Source organism: Furipterus horrens, unplaced genomic scaffold (genome assembly GCF_987537825.1).
Source record: "Furipterus horrens unplaced genomic scaffold, mFurHor1.1.pri manual_scaffold_1, whole genome shotgun sequence".
Taxonomy (NCBI): Eukaryota; Metazoa; Chordata; class Mammalia; order Chiroptera; family Furipteridae; genus Furipterus; species Furipterus horrens.
The window spans coordinates 100,601,166-100,622,754 of NW_028327171.1; positions in this window are offsets into that span (position 1 = coordinate 100,601,166).

Sequence of the window (21,589 nt, forward strand, 5' to 3'; positions counted from 1 at the left end):
ACATATTCTTAAGTGAATATTTAAAAGGTAGTTTTTGTTGCTTCTGTTGTTGTCTTTAGTTGTCAAGTGGGGAAAAATGAGAAGAAAGATCATTCTAGGCAGGGAGTAGAAATGCAAAAACCTCCAGATGCTGAAACAGCTGGATATGTTCTGGTGGGAATGAAGTATCTATGCTGATAGAGACAAAACTGGAGACCTAAGTTTAGAAGAGAGGGTCTGGACTTTATCTTGTGACTGATGGAGAATATTAATAAGAGAAGCATAATTTGATACTTATGTTTTAAGAAATTGTTTAAATAAAAAGTCAAAGTCAGAGAAACCAGATAAGAAGTTAAAAGGGCATGGCAGTGATCTGAGCCAAAGGTAAAGCAGACCAATCTAAAGCTGAAGCATAGATGATGGAGAGAATATATTGAATCAAGAAATATTACGAAGGTAGAATCAACCAGACTTCATGATTAGTGGGATATAGTGGGAAGAGAAAGGGAGAAGTTTTGGATGAAATCTGTGATTGAGGCTTGAGTTACTAGTGTGCTCTTTTTTTAGAGAGGACCTGCAGGAAGAAAACCAGTTTTATATAAACAAATAATAATTTGATCTCTAAATCTAAGTCTCTATTTTATTTATTATTTGAGATTCTAATTATTCCATGAAATAATGTATATGTTGTCAAAAGAGAAGGCACCACATTTTCTACCTTTAACATTTTCCTTACCTACCATAATGCTGTGTACATGATAAATTCCTGCTAAATTGAAAAGGATATTGTACTCAGCAAGAAAAAGGTGTGTTTTGATTTCCATTCACAATAAAGCTTGGGGTTTAAAATTACCCCGAAGGTTAATCAACATAGCTGTAGGCAAAAGCATATCTCTTAGAAATGGATTAAAGAACTGTTGTCAAAATTTTTCTTCTAGCAATCTAAGATGGCAACTGAGGAGGTGGAAGCTACACTGTCCTCCTCCCAACAAATTATAGAAAAATCATCCTGAATTACAAACTGAACACTAGCTCAAGAGAAGGCTTAACCAAGGACTTACCAAAGAAACTACATCAACACAATGAGACTGGTAGAAAGTATGGAGGTGTGGGAATGCTGGCTGGCCTCCCATAGGTAGCAGCTAAAATTCTGGAAGGATATTTCAGCAGCCAGGGGCTTCCCCCTGAGAAGTGCAATGTCTAAACCCCAAGCTGGGATCCCCAGCTTAGAACACCTGAACTGAGAAAGGAACCCAAATAACACTCATCCATGAAAAGAAGCAGGGTTTCTGTTAGCCAGGGAGAGACAGCTAGAGATGCAAAGAGCCTCTTAAAGGGCCAACACACAATTTCTCTTTCAGCCACTTGCCCTGGGCTCTGACAGAGGATGGCAAAGCAGACTAAGTCCTGTGAGGAGAGTCTAGGGTTGGTAGTTCTGTGGCGAGAGATTAAGGATCAGCCACCAAGACCTCCATGCTCAGTCATTCCTTTATACTGCAGAAGCCATTGATCTCTGGAAGAAAACTCCCCTACATGCAATATCAGCCTTGGGGAAACCATTACCCCACACAAAGGAATCCCTGCTGTCCTATCTTAGGGAGCTTAACTCTGGCTTCTGAGGGGTATAGCTCGAGACACTTTTAGTGAATAAGCCTAACAGAAAGCCTGCAGGTGAAGGTGGATCTCTGGGAGACTTGAGACTTTAAATGACCCTCCCCCTGGCCCAGTGACAGTAAAAATCAGCCTTGATGTGCAGCTTGGTTCTTTGTGCACACACCCAGGCCCAGCAAAGGGAGCCAAGGTGTGCACCAGTAATAATACCTTGAGACCGGTTGTCCAAGGACAGTCACATACAATATCTGACATAGGTCTGAATCAAAGTCTTTGCAGATCTACTTGATACATAGAAACAAAGACAAAGAGGCAGCCAAAATGGAAAGAAAAGAAACAAAACTCAAATGAAACAATAAGAGACTCCTCCAGAACTAAATAAAATAGAGGCAAACAATAGATCAGATATAGAGTTTAGAATAATGAAAAAAAGACATAGAAGTCAAAAAAGGACCATTAGAAACAAAAATGTAATATCTGAAATAAACAATACACTGGAATGAATAAATAGTAGGTTAGATAAAGCGGAGGATCGAATCAGTGATTTGGAAGATAAGATAGGAAAAAAAAAATCCCCAAGCAGAGCAGCAAAAAGAAAAAAAAAATGATAAGAGTTTAAGAAATTTTTGTGAAAACATGAATCATAACAACATCATTGGGATACCAAAAAGAAAAAGAGTAAGCAAGAAATTGAGAAAATTTTTGAAAAAATTATGATCAAAAACTGCCCTAACCCTGTGAAGGAAAATCACACACAAATCCAGGAAGAGCAGAGAGTCCCAAACAAAAGGACCCAAAGAGGCTCACACCAAGACACATCATAATTAAAATGGCAAAACTTAAAGACTAGGAGATAATCTTAATAGCTGCAAAAGAAAAGCAGTTTGTTACCTACACAGGAACTCCCATTGGATTTCTCAACAGAAATATTTCAGGCCAGAAGGTACTGGCATGAAATATTCAAGGTGATAAAAAGCAAGAACCTATAATCAAGGTTACTTTACCAAGCCCGACTATCATTTAAAATTGAAGGAGAAATAAAGAGTTTCCCAAACAAGAAAAAGCTAAAGGCATTTGTTACTACCAAACCAGTATTACGACAAATGATAAAGGGCTTGCTTGAAGAAGAAGAAGAAGACAAAGAAGAAGGAGAAGGAGAAAGAGAAGGAGAAGGAGAAAAACAAAGGAGAATTGTTTAAAAAATATGTCAATAAATATATATCTATCAATAATCACTTTAAGTGTAAATAAATTAAATACTCCAATAAAACAAAACAACATATGATAGCTGAATGGATAATAAAACAAGACCCATAGATGTGCTGTCTCCAAGAGACCCACCTTAGAGTGAAAGACACACACAGATTGAAAGGAAAAGACTTTTTAAAAAGGTATTTCATGCAAATGGAAAGGAAAATAAAAGGTGGAGTAGCAATACTTATATTTGACATAATAGACTTTAAAACCAAGACTCTATAGTAAGAGATTAAGAGGGACACTACATAATGATAAGGGAACAACCTGACTAGAAGATATAACCCTAGCAAACATTTATGCACCCAACATATGAGCACCTAAATATGTAACGAACATCTTGATGAACATTAAAGGGAGAGATTGATAGAAATACACTCATAGCTGGGGATTTTAATATCCCATTGTCTTCAATGGACAGATCTTCCAGACAGAAAATCAACAAGGAGACAGTGGCCTTAAATGACATACTAAACCAAAAGGATTTAATTGCTATCTACAAAGCATTTCATCCCAAAGCAGAATAATATACCTTCTTTTCAGTTATTAAACAATGAATGGGTCAACAATGAGATCAAGGGAAAAAATCAAAAGATACTTTAAAATAAATGAAAATGAGAACACAACACACCAAAATCTGTGGTACATAGGGAAAGCAATCCTAAGAGGGAAATGCAAAGCATTGCAAGCCTATCTCAAGAAACAAGAACCAGAACAAAGTAACAATATAACTCTACATTTAAAGGAACTTGAGGTCTGGCTGGTGTGGCTCAGTGGATTGAGCACCAGCGTGTGAACAAAAGGGTCTCTTGTTTGATTCCCAGTCAAGGCACTTGTGTGGGTTGTGAGCCATATTCTCAGTTGGGGGTGTGTGAAAGGCAACCACACATTGATGTTTCTCCCCCTCTCATTCTACCTCACTTCCCTATCTCTAAAATAAATAAATAAAATCTTTGAAAAAATAGATATTAAAAAAAATAAAGAAACTTGGAAAAGAACAACAAAGGAAGCCTAAAGTGATGAAAGAAAATGATAAATTCAGAGCAGAAACAAACCAAATAGAGTCTAAAGAAATTATACAAAAGATTAATGAATTCAAGAACTGATTCTTTGAAAAAATATACAAGATTGACAAACCTTTAAAAACAGGATTCATAAAAAAAAGGAGAAATCAAATAAATAAAATCAGAAAGAGGAGAAACAACAATTGACAACAAAAGTACAAAGGGTTGTAAGAAAATATTATGAACAACTATATGCAAATAAATTGGACAACTTGGATGAATAAATTCCTAGACACGTAATATCTTCTAAAACTAAATCAGGGAGAATCAGAAAATTTGAATAGACAGATTATACCTAGTGAAATCAAAGCTATAATTTAAAAACTGCCAACAAACAAGAGCCCTGTACCAGATGGCTTCACAGGTGAATTTTACTGAACATTTCCAGAAGAACCAACACCTCTCATTCTCAAAATATTCCAAAAAATTCAAGAAGAAGGAAGAGTCTCAAGTTCAATTTATGGATAAGCTTTACTTTAGTTCCAAAACCAGATAAAGACAATACAAAATTATAGGCCAATACCACTGATGAACATAGATGCTAAAATGCTCAACAAAATATCAGCAACCAAGATTATTCTACCCAGTGAAGCTATCATTTAGAATAAAAAGGCAGAGAAAGTGCTTGCCAGACAAGGTAAAGCTAAAGAAGTTCATCGTCACCAAGCCATTATTATATGAAATGTCAAAGGGACTTACTTAAGAAAAAGAAAATCAAAACTATGAATATTAAAATGACAACAGGACTTCCAGCCAAGATGGAGGCTCAAATGGACACACATGGTCTCCCTCTACAGCTAGAAAGGAATACAACTACCTCAAAACAAAAGATAACCAGAAATTCCAGAAAATAAAACTACATGGAAGCTCAACAAATGAAGTTATAAACCAGCGGTGCTCGCCTGGATGGGTAGGAGGGGCAAAATCGGAACCAGAATGGAAAGGTCAGGCAGGGCTGTTTGCAGTAGCAGCGGGGAGAGCAGCAAGGGAACAATCTTGGCTGCCATCGAGCCCTGGCAGCTCGCGACCCAATGCGAGGAAAGGCAGCCCCGCCCATTGCATTGGACGGTGAGGCCCAGAGGGAGGGAGGATGGATCCCAGTCTCCCAGTGGAGAATAACGGCAGGAATCCATCTTGGTCCCCCACCCCCACACAAAGTGCTGCAGCTTGGCAAAAAAGGTCGGGATTGCCGCTGGTCGCTGGGTAGTGATGAGTACATGGGGCTCCGCCCCCCACAGCCTGCCCAGGAAGAAAAGCAAAACACAAATCTGTCAAAATGAGGGAGACAACAATTGAAATTCCAGTGACGCAGCTCACCAGGCAGCAGATGAAGAACCTGACAGACGAACAAATATGAAACCTGTCAGAGGCTCAGTTCAGAGCTATTGTTATAAGGTGGCTTACAGAATTAACAAAAGATTTGGAACAGGACAGGGAAGGAAAGAAAGCCACTAATACTGAAAAGAATTAAAACACATATGAGACAAGTGGTGAGGAAATAAAATCCAGAGATCAAATCAACAAACCAGAACATAGAGAAGGAGCAAACAATCAACCAGTGCAGAAAGAGGAAACAAAAAGAAAAGAAAGTGAGGAGAGGATCAGAAACCTCTGGGACAGCTATAAGAGATCCAACATTCAGATTATAGAATTGGCAAAGGGCGAAGAAGAACTAGAAATTTAAAAATTATGTGAAAAAATAATGAAGCGGAACTTCCTAAACTTGGGGAAAGAAATACACTTACAGGTCCAGGAAGCACAGACAGTTCCAGAAAAACTGGACCCAGGGAGAACTCCAAAACACATTATAATCAAATTGTCAAAAATTAAAGGTAAAGAGGGAATCTTAAAAGCAGAAAGAGAGAAGAAAAGAATCATGTACAAAGGGGTCCCAATTAGACTGTCAACTGACTTCTCAAGGGAGACTCTGCAGGCAAGAAGGGACTGGCAAGAAATATCCAAAGCGATGAAAATCAAAAACCTACGGCCATGAATACTCTATCCAGTGAAACTGTCATTCAGATTAGAAGGTCAGAGAAAGTGCTTCCAGGACAAAATAAAACTGAAGGAGTTCATTAGATCCAAACCAATATTCTATGAGATGTTAAAGGGATTGGTTTAGAAGAAGGAGGATCAAAACTATGAACATTAAAATGAAAACTGCATCACAAGAACCAACAACAGAAGCTAGAGAATCGAAACAAAGGCAAACTAAACAGGCAATGAGAGTGGAAAAAAAGAACTATAGGTATGGGGAACATACTGGGGGGAGGTCAGCAGAGAGGGGGAAGTGGGAAAGGGAGGGAGATGGTACAGAAATTAAGAAGCATAGTAGGAGGGAATGGAGTAGACAGGAAGATGTTGAGAGGAACTATATGCACAACCAATGGACATGGACTAAAAAGGGGGAACAACTGGAGGGAGGGGAGCCACCAGATGGAAGGGAGCAGAGGGAAGGGAAATTGGGACAATAGTAACAGCATAATCAATAAAACATATTTAAAAAATAAAATAAAAAGACAATGAACTTACAACTATCAACAACTGAATCTAAAAAATGAAAACAAAATCCAGCCAAGGAAACAAGAATAGGAACAGAATCATAGGTATGGGGATCATTTGGAGGGTTATTATCTGAAAGTGGAAAGGGGAGAAATGGGGAAATGGTACAGGGATTAAGAAGCATAATTGGTTGGTGCAAAATAGACAGGGGGGAGTTAAGAATAATATAGGAAAGGATGAAGCCAAAGAACTTATATGCATGACCCATGGACATTAGCTAAGGGGGGTGGAATTGCTTGAGGGAAATGGGGTACTGGGCAGAGGGGAGCAAAGGGAAAAAATTGGGACTACTGTAACAACATAATCAACATAATATACTTAAAAAAAAAGTTTCCAATGTCATATTCCACAGTACTAGAACAAGTATTTCAAACATGTGTATGGAACCACAAAAGGCCCTACATAGCAACAGTGATCCTCAGGAAGAAGAAGTTGAAGGAATCATACTACCTAATATCAAAAGGCCATAGTAATCAAACTAAAAACAGACAAATAGATCAATGGAACAGAATAGAGAGCCCAGAAGTCGTCGTCGGCAGCCGTCCGTCTCGAGAGACGATGGTGTAGCTTCTTAAGAGTCTATCTGCACCGCCAAGAATGGTTGTGCAGTCCGACTCGGGAGTGACACGGTATCTGTCTCCTCCCGTGTTGAATCGACATCTTGCGATGACGCTGGAGTGTCCTCTCCAGTGAAGCTGAAGCTACAGAGCCTGGGCAGGGTGATATGGAGGGTCTGCTGTTGCCCAAGCAGCAGACCCCCCCTCTCTTCGCAGCTGAAGGGTCCAAGGGAAAGACGGAGTCAATACAGCTTGGTTTCAGGTGCACCGCAGGAGTTGCCGGTGTTGACTACAACGTCAAACCGCCTTAGGGACTCCAGCTCCGGATTTTCTGGTGGGGTTTACTCCCTTAGCCTTTCCCCTGAAGAGGTATGCCGCAAGGCAGCGGAGGTTTTTTGGAGTCAGAGTTTTCCTTCTCTGATGTGCCCTGACTGGAAGATCGAACCAGCGACACTTAGCTCGTAGGCCGACGCTCAATCCACTGAGCCAAACCAGCCAGGATAGAGCCCAGAAGTAAACTGATGCTTTTATAGTCAATTAATTGTTGACAGAAGAAGCAAGCACATGCAATGGGCTAAAGAGTCAACAAATGGTGTTGGGGGAATTGGATAGATCTGTGTGGAAAAATGAAACTAGATTATCGTCTTACACCGCATACAAAAATAAATTCAAAATGGATTAGAGACTTAAATGTTAGATTTAAAACCATTAAAATTCTAGAAGAAAACATGGGCAGTAAATTTTCAGATATTTTGGATATATTTATTCTGATATATCTTCTCAGGCAAGAAGAATAAAATATATTTTTCTGATATATTTCCTCAGGCAAGGGAAACAAGAGATAAAATAAACAAATGGGACTACAACGCAAAAAGAAATATTTTTTGATGCAAAGGAAGCCATCCACAAAATAAAAAGACAAACATTTGAATGGGAGAATATATTTGCTGATACATCTATAAGGGTTAAAATCCAATTTTATAAAGTACTCACAAACTCAGCACCAAAAAACAAACAAACAAACAAACAAACAATCCAATTAAAAAATGGGCAAAGGACATGAATAGACATTGTTCCAAAGAGGACTTACAGATGACCAGTAGACATATGAAAAGATGCTTAACGTCACTAACCATCAGAGCAATGCAAATGAAAACCACAAAAATATATCACCTCACACCAATCAGAATGGCTATCAATAAATCAACTAACAACAGTGCTGGTGAGAAGGTTGAGAAATAACTCTTTTTTCACTGTTGTTGGGAGTGTAAACTGGTGCAGCCACTGTTGTAAGCAGTATGGAGTTATCCCAAAAAGTTAAAAATGGAATTGCTTTTTGACTCAGAGATTCCACCTTTGAGAATTTGTCCAAAGAAACCTAAAACAGTAATTTAAAGAATATAAGCACCTCTATGTTTATTTCAGTGTTATTTTCAATTGCCAAGATATGAAAACAGACCAAGTGTCTGTCAACAGATAAGTGGATTAAAAAAAAAAAAAAGACAATGATACATTTACGTGATGGAATACTACTTTTCTGTAAACAAGAAGAAAAACTTTAGTAGCATCGATGGACCTGGAGAACATTATGCTAAGTGAAATAAGCTGGTCTGAGAAAGACATATACCACATGATTTCACTCATATGTGGAATCTAATGAACAAACTTAACTAACAAGCAAAATAGTGACAGACTCATAAAGAGCAGGCTGATAACTCTGTGAGAGTGGCAGGGCAGTTAAAAGGTGGAGGTATCCAGCAAAAGAGATAAAGGTTCATGGACATGGCCAAACAGTGTGGTGATTGTAGGAGTGGGGTGGGTGGAGATGTAAGAGGATATAAGAGGGATAAAAGATAATGGAAAAATATAATTAAAAAATAGATAAATTTTAAAAAGAAGTTTTCTTCTAGCATGATACATTGTCTTCAATGTTTTTCCCTTCAATATTAAGGGGGAAAAAAAAAACAATTCCCTTTGTATTCTATTTCTTTGGTTTTAAGCATAACTACTATTCAAAGTGAAACTTTAATATCTTTATTGATAATACAAGAAATAGAACAAGTATCATTGGGTATCTACTGTGTTCATGAAGTTCCCCTGACACAAAGAAAGAAGTATTGTTTTTCTATTAAAAACCAATTCAACAGAGGCAAACAAACACAGGAGGCTGTCAAGATGAGAAGACAGAGAAGTATGACTCAAAAGAGGGAACAAATCAAGGTTCCAGTGGGAGAACTAAGCAACGAGGAGACAACTAACCTAACAAATGAGGAGATAGCAAACCTAACAGATGCAGAGTTCAAAACACTGGTGATAAAGATGCTCACAAACTTGATACACATGCTTATGTATGGTAAATGCATAAAGGAAGAAGTGAAGGCTATGCTAAATGAAACGAAGAAAAATCCACACAAAACCAATGGTGAAGGGAAGGAAACAGGTTCAAATCAATGATTTGGAATATAAGGAAGAAAAAACAGTCAATCGGTACAGAATAAGGAAAGAGAATTGAAGAAAATGAGGAGAGCCTTAGGAACCTCTGGGACAACTTTAAACATGCCAACATCCAAATCATAGGGGTGCTAGAAGGAGAAGGGGAAAAGCACGAAATCAAAAGCTTATGTGAAAAAAAATGAAGAAAAACTTCCCAAATCTGGTGAAGGAAATAGACATACAAGTCCAGGAAGCACAGAGAGTCCCAAACAATCTAGACTCAAAAAGGACCACACCAAGACACATCATCATTAAAATGTCAAAGCTGAAAGATAAAGAGAGAGTCTTAAAAGCAGCAAGAGAAAAGCAGAGAGTTACCTACAAAGGGGTGCCTATAAGACTGTCAGCTGACTTCTCAAAAAAAAACTTTGGAAGCAAGAAGGGACTGGCAAAAAGTATTCAATGTGATGAAAAGCAAGGACCTACAACCAAGATGACTCTATCCATCAAAGCTATCATTTAGAATGAAAGGGCAGATAAGGTGCTTCCCAGACATAATCAAGCTAAGCTAAAGGAGTTCATCATCAGCAAGCCATTATTATATGAAATGTTAAAGAGACTTATTTAAGAGAAAGAAGATCAAAACTATGAACATTAAAATGGCAACAAACTCAAAACTATCAACCGAATCTAAAAAATAAAAACAAAATCCCACTAAGCAAACCAAAATAGGAACAGAATCATAGGTATGGGGATCATTTGGAGGATTCTCAGCTGAGAGGGGGGAAGGGGAGAAATGGGGATATCGTGCAGGGACTAAGAAGCATAATTAATTGGTACAGAATAGACAGGGGGAAATTGGGAGTGGTATGGAAAAGGGTGAAGCCAAGAAACTTGTATGTGCAGCCCATTGACATAAACTAGGGGGGTTGGGATTTCTGGAGGGAGGGGAGTTGCTGGGTGGAGGGGAGCAAAGGGAAAAGTGTTGGGACTACTGTAACTACATAATCAATAAAATATACTTTAAGAAATAAATCAATAAAATTAAGATCCTGAAAAACAACAACAACAACAACAACACAACTAAGAAAACAACAAGAAGAGGAACAGAATCATAGGTATGGGGATCATTTAGAGGGTTATCACCTGGGAGGGGGATGGAAGAGAAATGGGGAAATTATGCAGGGATTAAGAAGCATAATTGGTAGGTACAGAATAGGGGCGGGGTTGAGAGTGGTATAGGAAAGGGTGAAGCCAAAGAACTTATGTGTACAGCCCATGGACATGAACTAGGGGGAGTGGGATTACTGGGGGAGGGTGGGTGCTGGGCAGAGGGGAGAGAGAAAATAAAAAGAAAAAAAATTCAAAATCTGCAAGCTTGATCAAATTCCCTACTGTACAATTAATACTAAAAGTTAAAATTACTAAATTAGAAGCACCACTGCTAATTCTGTCACAGTGGTAGACATGACAGAATAGAAGAAATTTTAGTTCCCCTAGAGTTAAATGTAGTCAGCCAAAATGGATTTTTCTTTTTATTTGAATCAGACACTATCCCAGTTAACCAGCTAATACACATTGTTTTAAGTCTGTAATCAAATGTGGAGGAAAAAACATCCTAATTTTTTCTAAACTAATGTCCAATGGGAGTAAAACATTTCAACAAACAAACCATGTAACTGAGTACCGAGAATAATATCCTAGAAAGACCTACCAGTACCACAGCAACATATTCAGGCACCAAAGCAAGTATGAGTCTTAATTATATGGTGTTGTGCAGAACAAACCTAGTGTCATAGCACTTGGGAAGAACAGCTGGTGAGAATACTCTAGATGCCTTCATTGTGTTTTCTTGACATAAAGCAATAACAAACAACAATTCAGGTGGTAAGATTCGTTATTAACCCACAGTAACTGGCGAAGGAAATGATTATTTTTTTCCTGGTGAAGAATGTATCAGCAAATATCATTTCAAAGGTTTAATCTTGTGACCAGAATCAGTAATTACTTCACTATTCCTTGAGCATGAAGGACTCAGAGAATAAATGATTTATTGTTCCGACAACACAGAACAAATTTAAATATTTTTTAAAAAATTGAGACCTATTAATCCTGATGTGTGTTACTCCTAAACTCAAGGAAATGAAGAAACATTGATCTAATTTCTGCCTTTCAGGAGTGAAATTATGTATTAACCACAGAGCACCCAGCAGCATACACAAACAGCACCCCCAGAGATATCCTGACATCAGAATTTTGTTTTGGTAGCTAAAGACTGATGCTCTCTAGAGTATCAAGCAATTTATTACCAGCAGGCAGCCTGATGCGGCAGCCAAGAAGTCAGATGAGACTCCTCAAAAAGGGGGTGCTAAAATAAGTGGCAGTAGAGGCAAAGGGGCCAATCACAAAAAGGCAGAAACAGTTAAAAAGGAAGATAAGTATAAAAAGCCTTTAGCGGTGCCTAAGAGTTACCTGGCATTCTCGTCAAATGCAGATTCTGATTCTGTAAATCTGAAATCGTGCTGGACAGTCTACATTTCTAACACACTCAAGAGAGAATTTGCTTATCCCAGGAACCCACTCTGAATACAGAGAGTAGCACATTTCCGTGTCTCAGAAAACTTAAACCTCCAAAATAATACCTGCACTGTATATGTGGCCTCACCTTTCACGTATTCTTCATATTCTCCTTTTTGGGATATAGTTTTGTTTCTAATAAAATTCATTTGTTTTAGTTTGTTTTAGTCCCTTATTTTGTATGCTTCATTAGATGCTAACATGATTTTTGGACAAAGAGTAAACTCATTCTAGAAGCATCCCTTTCTTTACCACTGTTTCCCAGCTAAACTATGAAACTCGCATTACATCTTTTCACAACTGTCTCCTTTAAAAGACATCTGCATGATAATCTAAAGTGAGACCTCCTAGCTACCCTTGGACAAAAAAAAAAGGAAGAGGAAAAGAATTCTGTAACACTCAACCTAGTGAAGAGAAAAAACAAGACTGCCAGCCTCCACGGAAGAGAGGGCTGTGATTATTAAAAATATTTTTAGCTTTTCAAAAACACTCTTCATGCTTTCGTCCTCTCATGTGAAAGACTGAATAGGACTAGGTCTGTTGTGCATGTGGGATTCACGTCTGTCTCTGCTGCTGTCTAAATATTTCTTCAGCTGAGGAAGAAACATTTCCTGCGAATCTTATGCATAAAATCCAGACTTTCTTGCCAAGTAGGAAGACAGGAGGAAAAATAAGAAGTAGGGTACAGATAAGAAAGAGGCACTTCCAACACCTGTTTCCTCCTTTAAGAGGTACTCCTCCTACTAGAAGAGAAACATCCAAGCCAGCTCTTTACTTTCCTCTTATACCTTTTCTACAAGAAAGAAAAAAGATTATAAAAAAAAGTAAGAGAATTAAGAAAATACCATATTCCACAGAAGGCAAGAGTAGTATAACACAGTGGAGTTCAGCTTATCCAGATTTGTAAAGTGATATACTGAACATTTGACTTTGGTCAGAAAATTGTTCTTTATTCTTGGGTAAATATTTCTGTGGCTTACATGACAGGTCCGTTCTTACAAAACAGAGTAGGACAAGCATTCCAAAGGGTGGCAATCTTGATTCACTTTGACAAGGACAGCCCAGGCAGATGTGGTTTTGCCACTGTCTTCATCATGGGCAGCACCTGTAAACTGGGAATCCTACCAGGAAAAGCATTCATAACTCTCAAGCAGGAATGATGATGGAGTTTATGAACAACAAGTAAAGTATTATTTTACCATCATTACCACATCATCTATCCATTCTTTTAGGCTTTTAAAGAGATACAGAACTTGTTAAAATAGGATAAATCTTTTATGACTCATTCAATCAATCAAACATATTTATTAAGCATATAAGACTCTGATACTGAGTCAATTACTCCAGAAACAAAACAAGTATTAGACAGAATGCCTATATTTTGTGTGACCAACAATCTTGTTAAACAAAATATATGTAATATATATGGAGAGAGATTTATGAAGTGATCCTATAAAAGCTTTAGAGAGTATATAATTAAATATTAAATTACAAAGTCTTGTATAAGTACCAAAATAAATCAGAGAAGGGAAAGAGCAATATAGGCTAAAATGGAAGGACAGCAAAATGTTGTGCAATGGGCATATTAGCAGGAATGAGAATACCTAATAGTTGCATGTAATACAGGGTGTGGCCCTGGTTATTTCATCTGCAAAATGGGAATAACAGTAATTTGTACTTCATTGGGTTATTTCAAAAGTTAGATAAAATGTAAAAATAAACATAATCTTAGTAAAGCCATACACATTTTCTGTTTTTGTATTATTGATAATTAGCCTGTCTTTTAGGAAATGAAGAGTAATTTTGCTGTCCTGGATACAGTATCTGAGAGAGAGAAGAGGTAGGGCAGTTCTCTGGGAAAAGAAGAAATGTAAGAAAAAGTAGAGGAGGCAATAAACAATGGGTATAAGAAATACCAAGCCCTGGGAAGAAAGACAATAAAACCAGAGGCAGTTGAGTTCCTTTAGAAAAAAAAGTAAATCCATTTCCTTTAGGTGGGAGAAAACTGATGTCCACATGAATGCAGCAGCAGGCTCCTTACACTGTTCTGCCTCATATTATCAGGCTCTCTCATCACACATCCCTGTTTCTCAGTCTTCCACAAGTTGACAGAAAGCAAAAACAATATAAAACAAAGCAACAGAAAAGAAATGGGGTGACGAAAAGATTGCCTCACTCTCATTACTTAGCTACAAGGACGGACACAGGAGAAGAGATTAGAAAATGTATTAAATTCTCCCCTGGCCTCAGGTAAGGCATTTCTGTACATAACTAGACTTTCTCCTGAGTCAAAGAATATACTTTACCCTATGGCCACAGCAAGGTGGCTTGGATAATAAGAGTACTAGTGGATGGAAATTCTGTAGATGTAAAAGGTATAAACCCAAAAGGAGAAATGAGAGAAACTATAGGAATGGAGATTAAATAAGGGATTAGCAAGAGCTGGAGAAAGATAAAAGAAAGTGTAAGAGAAAGATGATTCTAATACATTAGGTTAATCTCTAAAATATTGTCCCAAGTTTCAAAGGCTTTAAGGAGATTTTAAAAGAGGACAAGTCTACTAGGGAAATGAGTAAATTATATAATATGCAAACCTGACTTGCAGATTAAGAATAAGAAAATTTACCATTTGTTAAACTCCTACTATGTGCCAGGCATTCTGTTGGGATTTGATATCTGTGAAATCCATTAATCTTTGTTTCGCTCATCTATAGAATATGAAATAGAAGCTTGATGACATTTCACCCAATATCTTCTACATTGCCCTATAATGTTATCTTAGTGAGGTGTCAACACATCTAATATCTATATATATAATATTAAAGAAAATATACTTTGGATTGAAATGAAACAAAACCCAGGCAAACACTTTAAGGCCTTTTGGACAAAGTCTAATGAGATGTGATGAATCTCATGATGAAGTGGAAGAGTATGGGCTTCCTGGTCAAACAAAGGAAAAACATGAATTATGCTTACATTGTGCACACTGGGGTTTTTTGGTAATTGCATATTTTATATATTTTGTATTATTTAACTGCATGTTGTGAGAATTAAATAAAATAACATATTTAAGAGGCCTAGCAAAGTGTTAATTCTAATTTCTTCCTCCAAATAGCAATAAATAATTATATTTGGGGATAAAAAATAAGTGATTATTTTGTTAGTCTTCCTGAATGCCTTTAATATCTCTTCCCAAGAGCCTAATTATACTTGAGTCCTTTTTTCTTTTTCAGAGATGATGATCAAAAAATATTTAAATTTTTTTCCTTGATTAATCACTTTCCCTCAACCTCATTCCCAGTATGTAGGAAATTAGACACATGAGATGCTTACTCTGCCTTTCAATTTTTATGTGAGGAAACAATGACAAAGCAAAATATCTGTAGCACTCCTTCACAAGCCATTACAATTCTGAAGTACAAGTAATGTGGTTGTTTCTGTATTTTATAAGGAAGAGATTGTATATGTTGTTGTGGGAAAGTGTATAGCTGGAGATGCTCACACACGCATGTGCCTTTGTAGTTTTACATCACTTACCTCATTCCAAATGGACACAGAAGAAAAAATAATTATTTTGAATTTTGGCTGGTTAGTAAAAAATTCAGTTAGTATACCTTTCTTTTCTTAGTCTATATTGAAACCTGAGAGCAAAGATTTTCTTGGTTTTGGAAACTGGTTTTGGAAAAGAATAGGGTAGAAAGTGACATGAATATTACTGAGCATGCTCTCTGTGCCAGGAACCATTGCAGATACTTATTTAATCCTTACACCTATCTTTTCCTTGTGTTTCCTAGCCTTCTGCTAGCACCAGGAAGAATTTCTGGCACATAGTAGGAGGTTAGTATGTACTTAATAAATAAATGAGCATCCATCAAGCTGAGTAACATTATCATTATTGTAGTGATAAAAAAATTCAGAAAGATTAAATTTCCTGGTGTGCTCTTAAAGTTAAACATTAAGCAGAGCCAGAACTTAAACCAGAGCAGTCTACCTCCCACTATAAGGGCTCTCTTCTCTCTACTATATTGCTTTGGCAAAAATGAGCAATGGATTAACTTTTATGAGTAGAGGACGAAGTGTCCTGTGAAATATGGGTAGAGATAAGTTTGACATTGATTTAAACAACAACAACAAAATCCTCTTCTAAAGGTAGAAAAATCAAGGAATGAGAAAGTGATTTTATTAATGAGGCTGCACCCACAGATAATAGCTCTAAGTCAACTCTAACATCTTGTGCACATTTCTCTTCAAACAATGATCATTCTATTTAGTATGCAAGGTAAAATTCTCTACACATTTTTAATTTTAAGCTTTTCAGTGTTTCAGTGGTCTGATATATATGTTGATAGAATTTTTTTTGTGCACAATCATGAAGGAGAGTAATTAATAAGATCTACCCTTCATTCTTTTTCTTTTTGAAGATGACTTTGAGGGTCTCAGCTCCACTTACACAATGGGGTCTGCCACCGATGACCTCTCTAACACATCAGCAACAAGTGTTCAGTGGCCCATGGCACAGTAAAGTATGACTGAAGAAATAAAGTATAAGATGAGGTGACAGAAACTCCTCATTGTCCCCAAAACACTAGGGAGTAGAGATCAGAAAGTAATGGTGACTATGCCTTTGGGTTACAACAATACAATGATATAACAGAATCCCAGCTGTGGATAGAGTCATTTTCTGTCCCTTATTTCTCTATGAATTATAAAAATTCCAAATACAAAAACTATTATAAGAGAAAATTCTAAATATAAGTACTATTTTTTATGCAATGCAAGTTATTTTCCCATTCTCTACTCTGAAACATACTTGCAAAACTGACCTGCTTACAGAGTTGAACCTTTCTTCTAAACTAACATATTTTAGGAATAAACCTTGATGCGAAGATGACAGAGATGTAAGGAGATATGTTTACCTTTGCCACACAGAGAAAAACAATGATAGGACATTGTCCTTTTCTATAGCACTTCCCTTACTATCACCCCATGCTACTATCGCCTCGGATACCCCCAGCTATTTTAGGGAGGTAAAGTGAGCATAAGTAATTTCTCCATTTGCAGACTTTAAGGCATTTCCTAAGGTCACGTTGCTGGGTGAACTGAACCCAAAACTGGATTCCTATTAATTCAGTTTTGGGGCTTTGTGAAGTTGCTTATAAATCTTGACTTTATATTCCCACCTCTTAAACTCTCATTTTACTTTAAAAATATCAAAGGGGAAGATATGAATTGATAATTAAACATAGCACTTGGACTAGGCCTATATCTAAGAAACACCATCCAGTGTACATGTGTATTGTATATAGGCTAACAATACCTCAGAAATATTCTCAGGGTTTTAGAAAGTAAGGACCTGTAAACTTATTTTCTCTGGCAGCCTAACGCTAGACAATGTACATGCTTTTGAAGTAACCATTTCTCTCCTTACAGCACAGAGTAACAGATGGGCTATCTCAACTAAAAATGTCAGCACTTTATTGACCAAGCTTTACTAGATTTCACAATAGCAGTATATGAATTATGATTTCCCCTTTTAGGGACTAATGGGGCAAAATTCTTATTCAGGAATATCTGGTTTTTCTTCACATTCTCTCATTTCAAATGTTATTCTACTTTAAGATGCTTATATTTTTTCTATTCTACAATAGAGTTCTATATAAGAAGTATATCCTTACAGACTCAATTCAATGTTTAAACTATTAGACCATACCACCTGCTAGAGGGTGACATGTATCTTATTAAAGATAGCTGCCATTATTAATGATCAAGCACAGTTCAGTGAGTGCAGTATAACTTTAAACATAAGCATAAAGCAAAACACTAAAGATAAATTAGGGCTGCAATGAAACTCAGCTTCAGTAAAGCATCTGGCTGAATTATCTATACTCGGCTTCAGTCTGGAAAAATACTGGCTGTTGAGTATTAACTATGGATATTCTACATAACAAATATTCATACTTTAATTGTTTTATTCATTCTGCCAGTAAGCCTAAGCCTAATTCATGAAACCTAACCTTAAAACTTATAATGGAAGCTCTATATAAATATAAATTTATAGAATTTATCTCTTTTGTGGGTTCACATTTTATGAATCAGGTATTATCTATGTTAGCATGGTAAAAGGAATATGTTAAATGTTTTAAATTACTCAACACAAATTTCCCTTCTGCTTTCATGTTGAGTAGAAAAACAAAACACAGTCCTCAATATACTACTGTTCATAGTTTGCCATTATTTCCCCAAATGTGAGAGTCTAATTTATGTCATTATGCTACTGCTGCTTTATCTTATTAAATGATTACCTTTCTGCCTTTCTCACTCAAATGGCATATGCTAGCCACAAAACTAGGAACACATATTAACTGTTTATCTTATTTTCCCTATGGCCAATGAATTGTAGAATTACTTTTTCAAGATTTACCATTTCCTTTCACTTTATCTTAGGCCCCACTATACATTCAACATGTCCTCTGAAGTACCAACCATCCCATCTGTAAGACAAGTGATGGACATGGCTCCTTAATCACACTGCACACTCTGCTCTTGGCATTTCACACCCAAAATATATCAACAAATTGTATGGCATTCAGAGAACAGCCAGAAAAATGATTAAAATATGGAGGCATTGACCTGTAAGTAAAGATGAAAGGATGAATTCTGAATAGTTTCATGAAGCAACAACTTAGGTGGTTTATAATAAATGTCTACAAGCGTTTGGTGAATGTAAACACCAGGAGAAGGGAGGAGATATTTTAGACTGGTCTAGGGAAAAGGCATATCAATAGGATAAAATTGAAGAAAGGGGAGAGAGATGTGAAGAAAGGATGCTCATCAATTGCAGATTTTGATAAGCAGCAACATGAAGTCTAAAGAAAAAAATTGCATTACATGCTTTTAGGTTACAATCAGGGTTCACCTACATTGAGAAAATGGCAAGTGAGAGAGAAAATAGTATCTGTTTTTATGTACACACATATTTGTGCTGTCTTTTCCAGTTTACCAAGCACTTTCACATGCATTATCTCATCAAGTTATCACAATGACCTTATGCCATTGTTAATTCATCTTAAATAAGAAAAAACGGAAGGTTACTTCTGCATAAGTATTGAGGCAAACAGGAAAAATAGAAGTAAAACATCTCTGACCCTGTGTTGATAGACTGTTGCTCTCACAATGCAATCTAATTCAAGACAATTAAATTGAAACTATGGCATATGCAATCTAGATAAAGAATTTAAGGCTGTATGTTAAGCAAGAGTCTTTCAATATTCTACCTATTCTCTTTCTGCTCCTTCCTTGAGTATATTAAATATGAAGTACTATCAGAGAAAAATTTTGTGCTGACTAATCTTTAAGAGCTATAGATGACCCCATGTGAAAATGATTCCTGCTTTAGTTGTTTGCTTACTCTTTTCACTTGGGTGATGAGTTCTGTCATGTCTTCATCCCCAAATTCTGTTAGCTGCAGCCCTCAGATCATTCACTAATGCAACATGTTGAGATCCACTTCACATGATACCCCATCTCTTGTAAGACTATTGTATAATCCAAATCAAGTTTTTAAAAATCTGGAGCTCAAATGTGCTAAGAGTTGTCATTTGCATTTTGTTGCCAGGATTAAGGCCATGAATCTTTTCAACCACCTACCACATGCTCAGTCTCCAAAAAAGATAAACATCAGGAATAACCCAGATATAAATACTATTGTTTGTAATTAAAGCTTTGGGTGCAAGTCCTCTTATGGTTTTAACATTGATGAATCAGTCTAGAATATATATAAGCTGTGAAGACATCTTTTGCATAGATAGGAGTGTAGACTATATTCTTTCTTTCATGCTTCCTTTCCATGATCCACACGGTAATTTCCTATTATCCTTCTGTGGGTTATTGCAGGAAAGGAATAAAGGACAGATTTCTTACCTATTAGTAAACTCCAAAGTACTTATACCATAGTAACTATGGAGAAGAAGTGAAGTAATTAATCAAAAAGTAAATAATTCAGTGAGAACAAAAGATTTCCCTCAAATCAGTAGAGCCTTTTTTGTAGATTCAAGATTTTTTAGAAATTTTTCTCTTCATTCTGGAATTTGTGGACCTTTGTGGACCTTTGCACAAAACTTGTTCCCCTGATTTAGAGCAAACAAAACTCTGAATTGAGGGAGTATTAAAAAGTTGGAAATAGGGGAGAGTTGACCTTCACTCTAAAAATTGAAGGAATTCTCCTAAAAGTGAAAAAATAGTTTATCAAGTGAAGGTTTTGGTATGTGAGCCATTCTGAAATAGTATCATTAAAATAGAAGCACTTACTTATAGCCAGCTCTGTCTGTTGGATCTTAGATGATTGTGATTTTTAAGTGGATATGTCCTAGAGCAGTACATCTTAAACTTTGATGTATATATTAATGACTGGGGTATCTTATTAAAGTGAATACTTTGATATAATAAGTTTGGGTTAGAGTGTGAGATTCTGGGTTTCTAATAAGTTACAGATGATGGTGTTGATGCTGCTGGTCCACAAACTACATTTGGAATAATGCTTTCATTCTGGTTGTATGAAATAGTGAAAAATGGCTCAAGACTAGCTGTATCTGTTTTGAAAATTTACATTTGATTTATATAATCTATTCATATGGAATTAATAGGATGCACTAAGGTAATAAAGCAGATACATATATTTGTAGTTTTATTTACATTAATATTTTATAATATTTCTTCTTTTAATTAAAGCTCAATTTTTATAAATGTTTTTTTAAGTCCATGACCTTATGCTAATCTTATTTTGGAAAAGAACCTGATAGAAGAATATCCAGAAAGGTCAATTTGCCACAACCCTCATGACAAAAGTCTCAACCGAAGACCATTGGTGTTTTACCCAGAGTTGTTATATTTATCTCTGATGAAAGCATTAATTTATAAAATATAAAGTGACAACATTTTTTTACATAGAAGGCAATTCAACAACAAAAACAATAACAACAACGAAAAGAAAGAAAAAGAAAGTGGCTCTGGCCTCTCTTGACTCTAATGGAGTGTTGTTGTTTTTTTTTTTTTGCAAGGAATTTTTAAGTTTTGGCCCCCAAAGTGGTCTTTCATTCTCTTTTCTGGAGGATAAAATGCAAGCCAGAATAAACAACCCGTGAGTGGCTGCTTTGAAGGGTGAAGGAGGGGCTGTCCAGACACAGTAAATCACCACGGGAACATGAGGTCTATTTTTCTGTGAAGCTAAACTTCAAAAACAATCCAAGAGACACAAAGGGAAAAGTGTGACTGCTGTGACAACAAAAACAAGCAGATATCTCCGGGGCGGATTAGTATCCCTGCTTCAAAGTAACCAAAACAAAGAGAGCTGAGCCCGCTTCACAGGGAACAACACCTGTCCGTCAGACAAGGATGAGCTAATCAAACAGCCAAGAGCACCTATGAGCATGATTCAACAGCCTGGATGGCTAATACCAAGTCACACACTTTCACTACCAAGATTTAATTTTCAAAGTACAGTTCCTTCTCCTAACATCATTGGGACATTGGAGGTCATCCACACTCAAGCCAGAC